This window comes from Colias philodice, unplaced genomic scaffold (assembly GCF_061535455.1).
Source record: "Colias philodice isolate Cphi_HAF_F1 unplaced genomic scaffold, ilColPhil1 Martin Lab GWU primary ptg000018l_1:1-1108441, whole genome shotgun sequence".
NCBI classification, from domain to species: Eukaryota; Metazoa; Arthropoda; class Insecta; order Lepidoptera; family Pieridae; genus Colias; species Colias philodice.
The window spans coordinates 840,001-847,500 of NW_028322190.1; the positions used below are offsets into that span (position 1 = coordinate 840,001).

A 7,500-nucleotide genomic window follows, 5' to 3' on the forward strand; every position below is an offset into this window, starting at 1 on the left:
CTTTCGCGAATCACTCTAACACGTCATACACTGACATGTTAGAGGTATTCGTTTTTTTTTTTAACGGATGCAGTCACATTCACGCGTCCCACGACACTCGTTCGTACTAATACACAAACACACACGAGGCGCGTATGCGAGTAGTGCGAGAGTGCGCAGTGCGTCGTTACGTTAATGATCCTTCCGCAGGTTCCCCTACGGAAACCTTGTTACGACTTTTACTTCCTCTAAATGATCAAGTTTGGTCAACTTCCCAGCAACGCCGACGGCCGTGAAGCCACCGCGTGTCGGTCCGAAGACCTCACTAAATCATTCAATCGGTAGTAGCGACGGGCGGTGTGTACAAAGGGCAGGGACGTAATCAACGCGAGCTTATGACTCGCGCTTACTAGGAATTCCTCGTTTATGGGGGATAATTGCAAACCCCAATCCCCAGCACGAAGGAGTTTCAACGGGTTGCCCGGGCCTCTAGGCCAGGGAGAACATGTTGATTCCTTCAGTGTAGCGCGCGTGCGGCCCAGGACATCTAAGGGCATCACAGACCTGTTATTGCTCAATCTCGTGCGGCTCAAAGCCGCCGGTCCCTCTAAGAAGAATTTTAATACGCCGCCAGTGAGTTGCGCGACCCGAGAGCCGCGCACACCTAAATGACGACGCCTATTTAGCAGGCTAGAGTCTCGTTCGTTACCGGAATTAACCAGACAAATCGCTCCACCAACTAAGAACGGCCATGCACCACCACCCACCGAATCAAGAAAGAGCTATTAATCTGTCAATCCTTCCGGTGTCCGGGCCTGGTGAGATTTCCCGTGTTGAGTCAAATTAAGCCGCAGGCTCCACTCCTGGTGGTGCCCTTCCGTCAATTCCTTTAAGTTTCAGCTTTGCAACCATACTCCCCCCGGAGTCCAAAATCTTTGGTTTCCCGGAAGCTGCCCGCCGAGCCATTGTAGTAACGTCGGCGGATCGCTAGATGACATATTTACGGTTAGAACTAGGGCGGTATCTAATCGCCTTCGAACCTCTAACTTTCGTTCTTGATTGATGAAAACACCTTTGGCAAATGCTTTCGCTGATGTTCGTCTTGCGACGATCCAAGAATTTCACCTCTAACGTCGCAATACGAATGCCCCCAGTTATCCCTATTAATCATTACCTCGGAGTTCTGAAAACCAACAAAATAGAACCGAGATCATATTCTATTATTCCATGCACGAAATATTCAAGCGGCATTTTGAGCCCGCTTTGAGCACTCTAATTTGTTCAAAGTAAAATTGTCGGCCCACCTCGACACTCACTGAAGAGCACCGCGATAGGATTTTGATATTGAACCGGCTTTTAACGACCGGCTCACCGACGATATGCTCCGCAAACGTGTCAGTATCACCGCGGATGCGGTGCACCGACAGCGCGGCGCACAAATGCAACTACGAGCTTTTTAACCGCAACAATTTTAGTATACGCTATTGGAGCTGGAATTACCGCGGCTGCTGGCACCAGACTTGCCCTCCAATTGTTCCTCGTTAAAATATTTAAAGTGTACTCATTCCGATTACGAGGCCTCGTAAGAGTCCCGTATCGTTATTTTTCGTCACTACCTCCCCGTGCCGGGAGTGGGTAATTTGCGCGCCTGCTGCCTTCCTTGGATGTGGTAGCCGTTTCTCAGGCTCCCTCTCCGGAATCGAACCCTGATTCCCCGTTACCCGTGACAACCATGGTAGTCGCAGAAACTACCATCGAAAGTTGATAAGGCAGACATTTGAAAGATGCGTCGCCGGTACTGGACCATGCGATCGGCAAAAGTTATCCAGATTCATCAAAATTAACGACTTCAGACGCCAGGCCCTCCGTCGATTGGTTTTGATCTAATAAAAGCACTCATTCCATCACTGGTCAGAGTTCTGATTGCATGTATTAGCTCTAGAATTACCACAGTTATCCAAGTAACTGAGTAAGATCTAAGGAACCAAAACTGATATATTGAGCCATTCGCGGTATCGCCTTAATACGGCTTGCACTGAGACATGCATGGCTTAATCTTTGAGACAAGCATATAACTACTGGCAGGATCAACCAGGGAGCTAACTAAAGCTTCCGCTAGAGCCTCAAACGTAACACGACGATGCCGCCGCGACGTTTGCTTCTCTATATAATTATATGTGCGCGAGGCGTGTTTAAATAACATGATATGTGACGGCGGCGACCGTCACACGCACACTATTCACACACACACACACACGGGCGCGCACACGTGGATAAATCTGAACACAGTCAGTTTAACCGTTGAAAGTATCATCTTAACGAGACACCCCTCAACAATTCCCATTCGCATCAAGCGAAGGAAAAATTTTAATATCGGTCAACTTTTATGACGCAAACGATCAATCTACGCACGGAGAGTGGAAGGATCGAAAATTGCGACCAAGTTTTGGAATATACGTGTGTTTCACACACACACGTATAAACATCTGATAAAAGCCCATTGGTACATCACAAACGTGTGCGATGTGAGCATTAAAAATTTTCATACTGCCGTTCAATAGTCGTAGTATATTTTTCACGGTCTGCGCTCCGAGAGTGTATCAAGATGCGTAATATTTATTACACTACACATATAAAATACAATCTACGAAACTGACAATCTATCAAACCGTCGGCAGACGCAATGTTACTACAGCTACTACTACTTCTTCTACTACTACTACTACCACACTACTGAACACTGATCTTCTGATTTGAAGAGTTTTTGTTGTTCCATAAAATACTAAAGATTAAAAACTGTATCGCGCCGTTTGCACAACACACGCTTTTATAATATCATCTTTGGTCTTTTATTATTTTATAGAACTAACACTACTCTACAATTCTGTCAGACTCACCACCAAACACCAACCCCAACCCCACATCAACGCCACACCGACACGCGAACTGCGGCAACGAGGAGAGCGCAGAGCACACACGGGCGACGCGGTACAACAGCGACGAAATAATGATACATACACATACGTACACAATCTCTCGCTGCGCACGCGCATCGCCCCCCGTCTTCGCTAGCCTCGCGCACCGATTGTCTCGCATCCCGGCAATGGTGTTTCTGCTTGTTTAATTTTTCACGTATCACGCACGGCATATGTACATACATACATACATACATACATACATACGCCGCGCGCGACTAACGCCTCGTGTTTTCAAGGTCAAGTCAAAAAACTTTGTACGCGTGCAGTTACGGCGGGCAGTCGTCAAAAATAATTCATGATTATAAATTTCGTGGTCCATATTAAATAAATTATAAACAACAACAACAACAACAACAACGACAAAAGAGGGCGTTAATTTTTGATAGACATAAATTTGAACCTCAATGTAATAATAGTTAGGTTTGTGTGTAGGTTAGGTTAGGTTAGGTTAGCTTTTTAAAACTAAATTATTTCTGGCCACGAAATTTATAATCATAATATTAGCTACATTTCGTTTCTCTTTTCTCAGAAAATTCGAAAATTTTAAAATTCGAAAAAATTCGGCTATTCAACAACAACAACAACAACAAAAGAGGGCGTTCATTTTTGATAGACATAAATTTGAACCTCAATGTAATAATAGTTAGGTTTCTGTGTGACGATTTAATAGTTAGGTTTGTGTTTAGGTTAGGTTAGGTTAAGTTAGGTTAGGTTAGGTTATGTTAGGTTGGGTTAGCCTTTTAAAACTACATAAATTATTTCTGGCCACGAAATTTATAATCATAATATTAGCTGCTTCGTTTCTCTTTTCTCAGAAAATTCGAAAATTTAAAATTCGATATAATTCGGCTATTCAAAACAACAACAACAAAAGAGGGCGTTAATTTTTGATAGACATAAATTTTTGAACCTCAATGTAACAATAGTTAGGTTTGTGTTTAGGTTAGGTTAGGTTAGGTTAGGTTAGCTTTTTAAAACTAAATTATATCTGGCCACGAAATTTATAATCATAATATTAGCTGTTTCGTTTCTCTTTTCTCAGAAAATTCGAAAATTTTAAAATTCGAAAAAATTCGGCAATTCAACAACAACAACAACAACAACAACAACAACAACAACGACGACGACAAAAGAGGGCGTTAATTTTTGATAGACATAAATTTGAACCTCAATGTAATAATAGTTAGGTTTATGTGTGACGATTTAATAGTTAGGTTTGTGTTTAGGTTAGGTTAGGTTAGGTTAGGTTAGGTAAGGTTAGGTTAGGTTAGGTTAGGTAGGGTTAGGTTAGGTTAGGTTAGGTTAGGTTAGGTTAGGTTAGGTTAGGTTAGCTTTTTAAAACTAAATTATTTCTGGCCACGAAATTTATAATCGTAATATTAGCTGTTTCGTCTCTCTTTTCTCGGAAAATTCGAAATTTTTCAAAATCGAAAAAATTCGGCTGTTCAACAACAAAAATAGGTACCTCAATGTACTAATAGTTTGGTTTCTGTGTGACGATTTATTAGTTAGGTTTGTGTTTATTTATTGCACGCCTCCTATGCGAAGCGTTGAGGTGGGTACTACTGTCACTTCGCGCAAAACATCTGATTTTTCAAACTTAAAATGTCTTTATGTATCATACATTGCACTTGTAAGATATTACATACACACACATATTAAGAAAAAACACTATTTTTAACGTTCATGATATTTTTGATGTCATTTTTGTTATTTAAACTAGTTAAAAAACAGTTTAAAAAAGTTCTGTCTTGGACGTCCGTGTGTCTGTATGTGCGGATCCTTTTTCTTGTTAACACGATAGCGACCGAAATACTTTACTAATCGAGTCTTTTTTAGGGTTCCGTAGCCAAAATGGCAAAAACGGAACCCTTATAGTTTCGTCATGTCCGTCTGTCCGTCTGTCCGTCTGTCCGTCTGTCACAGCCGATTTACTCGGAAACTATAAGTACTACAGTGATGAAATTTGATGGGAATATGTGTTGTATGAACCGCTACAAAAATATGACACTAAATAGTAAAAAAAAGAATTGGGGGTGGGGCCCCCCATACATGTAACTGAGGGATGAAATTTTTTTTTTCGATGTACATACCCGTGTGGGGTATCAATGGAAAGGTCTTTTAAAATGATATAAAGTTTTCTAAAAAACATTTTTCTTAAAGTGAACGGTTTTTGAGATATCAGCTCTCAAAGTCGTAAAAAGTATGTCCCCCCCCCTCTATTTTTATAACTACGGGGTATAAAATTCTAAAAAAATAGAGGTGATGCATGCTAATTAACTCTTTCAACGATTTTTGGTTTGATCAAAGTATCTCTTATAGTTTTTGAGATAGGTTGATTTAACTGTAATTTATTATATTTGCTGCTACGGAACCCTTTGTGCGCGAGCCCGACTCGCACTTGGCCGGTTTTATTTTTCTCTTACGCTTGAGTATGCTCAGGAATAGAACCCTTTCATTTTTCAGGGTCTGATTCGATGTGGTTTAATTGTTATTAAATAAACAAAAATAATAATTAATAAATATTTATTAAAAAAAAATTATGAGGCGTGCACTTTTGGATTTTTTTATTTATTTATTTTACTTATTTTATTTATTTGTTTCAGATTAATAATTTAAATCCATATATTTGTTAGTAAATTGGCCTTAAAAAACTATGTTAGTATTAGAAAAGAGAAACGAAACAGCTAATATATATATAGTTTTAAAAAATTACTAACCTAACCTAACCTAACCTAACCTAACCTATCCTTTTCCACCTTATAGAAATTTTTCCTGACGTATAGAAATTTTCCTGGCTTATATAAGTTTTCCTGACGTATAGAAATTTTCCTGGCGTATGGAAATTTTCCGGACTTAGAAAAATTTTCCTAACCTAACCTAACCTATCCTAACCTAACCTAACCTAACCTAACCTAACCTATCCTTTTCCACCTTATAGAAATTTTTCCTGACGTATAGAAATTTTCCTGGCTTATATAAATTTTCCTGACGTATAGAAATTTTCCTGGCGTATGGAAATTTTCCGGACTTAGAAAAATTTTCCTTACCTAACCTAACCTAACCTATCCTTTTCCACCTTTAGAAATTTTTCCTGACGTATAGAAATTTTCCTGGCTTATATAAATTTTCCTGACGTATAGAAATTTTCCTTGAGTATGGAAATTTTCCTGGCGTATGGAAATTTTCCGGACTTAGAAAAATTTTCCTAACCTAACCTAACCTAACCTAACCTATCCTTTTCCACCTTATAGAAATTTTTCCTGACGTATAGAAATTTTCCTGGCTTATATAAGTTTTCCTGACGTATAGAAATTTTCCTGGCGTATGGAAATTTTCCGGACTTAGAAAAATTTTCCTAACCTAACCTAACCTATCCTAACCTAACCTAACCTAACCTAACCTAACCTATCCTTTTCCACCTTATAGAAATTTTTCCTGACGTATAGAAATTTTCCTGGCTTATATAAATTTTCCTGACGTATAGAAATTTTCCTGGCGTATGGAAATTTTCCGGACTTAGAAAAATTTTCCTTACCTAACCTAACCTAACCTATCCTTTTCCACCTTTAGAAATTTTTCCTGACGTATAGAAATTTTCCTGGCTTATATAAATTTTCCTGACGTATAGAAATTTTCCTTGAGTATGGAAATTTTCCTGGCGTATGGAAATTTTCCGGACTTAGAAAAATTTTCCTAACCTAACCTAACCTAACCTAACCTAACCTAACCTAACCTATCCTTTTCCACCTTATAGAAATTTTTCCTGACGTATAGAAATTTTCCTGGCTTATATAAATTTTCCTGACGTATAGAAATTTTCCTTTTCCTAACCTAACCTAACCTAACCTAACCTAACCTAACCTAACCTAACCTAACCTAACCTAACCTAACCTAACCTAACCTAACCTAACCTAACCTAACCTAACCTAACCTAACCTATCCTTTTCCACCTTATAGAAATTTTTCCTGACGTATAGAAATTTTCCTGGCTTATATAAATTTTCCTGACGTATAGAAATTTTCCTGGCATATGGAAATTTTCCTGGCGTATGGAAATTTTCCGGACTTAGAAAAATTTTCCTAACCTAACCTAACCTAACCTAACCTATCCTTTTCCACCTTATAGAAATTTTTCCTGACGTATAGAAATTTTCCTGGCTTATATAAATTTTCCTGACGTATGGAAATTTTCCGGACTTAGAAAAATTTTCCTTACCTAACCTAACCTAACCTATCGGCGGAAAATGTGGAAATTGCGTGGAAATGTCCGGAAAAGGCGGGAAAATGCCTGGAAAATCCCTGGAATATGCCTGGGTAATGCCTGGAAAATATCCGGAAAATGCGTGAAAATGTCCGAAAAAAGCGTGGGAAAATGCCGCAAAAACGAACAAAACGAAAAATAGGTCGACTTAACCTGTAACCCTGTATATATGGGGGTAAATGTGGGAATGAAAAAAACGAATGTTGTCTGTTATACCCAAGTGATAATATATCAAATGAAAATAGGCGACCTGTCAGAAACAAATAGTCAAATTTTATC

General features: G+C 39.1%; 1 non-coding gene across 1 annotated transcript; it reads right to left on the bottom strand.

The window, feature by feature from the left end:
* Positions 1–172: 172 nt before the first annotated feature.
* Positions 173–2,077, bottom strand: LOC149474859 (small subunit ribosomal RNA). Its single transcript, XR_016318217.1, has one exon. It is a non-coding gene; the product is annotated as a small subunit ribosomal RNA (ribosomal RNA).
* Between the last annotated feature and the right edge of the window lie 5,423 nt (positions 2,078–7,500).